The sequence below is a fragment of the Gavia stellata genome, chromosome 2 (genome assembly GCF_030936135.1).
Source record: "Gavia stellata isolate bGavSte3 chromosome 2, bGavSte3.hap2, whole genome shotgun sequence".
Classification (NCBI taxonomy): Eukaryota; Metazoa; Chordata; class Aves; order Gaviiformes; family Gaviidae; genus Gavia; species Gavia stellata.
Genome location: NC_082595.1, coordinates 18,544,031 through 18,544,959, shown reverse-complemented (window position 1 = coordinate 18,544,959; position 929 = coordinate 18,544,031).

Below are 929 nucleotides of genomic sequence, written 5' to 3'. Positions count from 1 at the left end.
ACTATTCATTTATGACATGAGAAGTTCATTGGAATAGCATCTCTTGATCACAGTTGAAGATACTTCAGCCTGTTTCTAGATTAAAGTAGCTCTTGTTAACACTGGCCACAAGATAACGTTGGAACCACTGGCACTTGAGACTGCCTCTAGTCCTCCTTTTCTGGCTTCCAAGATGTAGCAAAATAAAAATCTAGATGAACTGTCACATTTAGCTGATGACATTTGGTCTACATAACACTTTACAAAGGATAAGCCTACATAAGTTCTGGACTAAGGAATAGCCTACCTACCTAGTCTCTTTTTAATATTAGTGGACCTCTGATGTAGAAATTTCTTTTAAAAAATTGAATTATCTATTTCTATTAGGCACCTCTACAAGCTCTGCCTCAATGCCATCCATGTACTAATGATCAGAGAGCAAAAGCATGTTACCACCTTTGGCAAACACAAGCATATAGGTGATGAAGCACATTTGCAGTGACTGCCAGGTGGCTTTAGATAGTGCTTTTCACCAAGTCTTTTAGCAATGTGCAATTTGTTTCCTGCATTCAATGGCACTTGCTTTTCTAGTTGTGGTATTTGCAAAATGCCATACATACAATTAAAGGCTACAATAACTTTGCATGCAAAGAAAAGGACAACAGCTAGTGTTGCGTACGGATGTAAAAGTTTACCTCATATATTGAGGTGGGAGGGTAGGTAATATCTCTGTAAATCTACTTTTGGCTAAGAGTCCCGTTGGTAATTCTTGGTGGTGCTGCAAATGAAACATTTTGTTGTCATTGCTCAATTCAGAAGAGAAGCATTTCAAGCTCAATAAGCAAGCTTTCACCCCATGTGAACATCAGAAATGCGGGAATGGAGCTGCCTTAAGTGGTGCATTTCTGGTGCACTAAAACCTAAGAGACACCAAAGGGTATGTTTCTTCC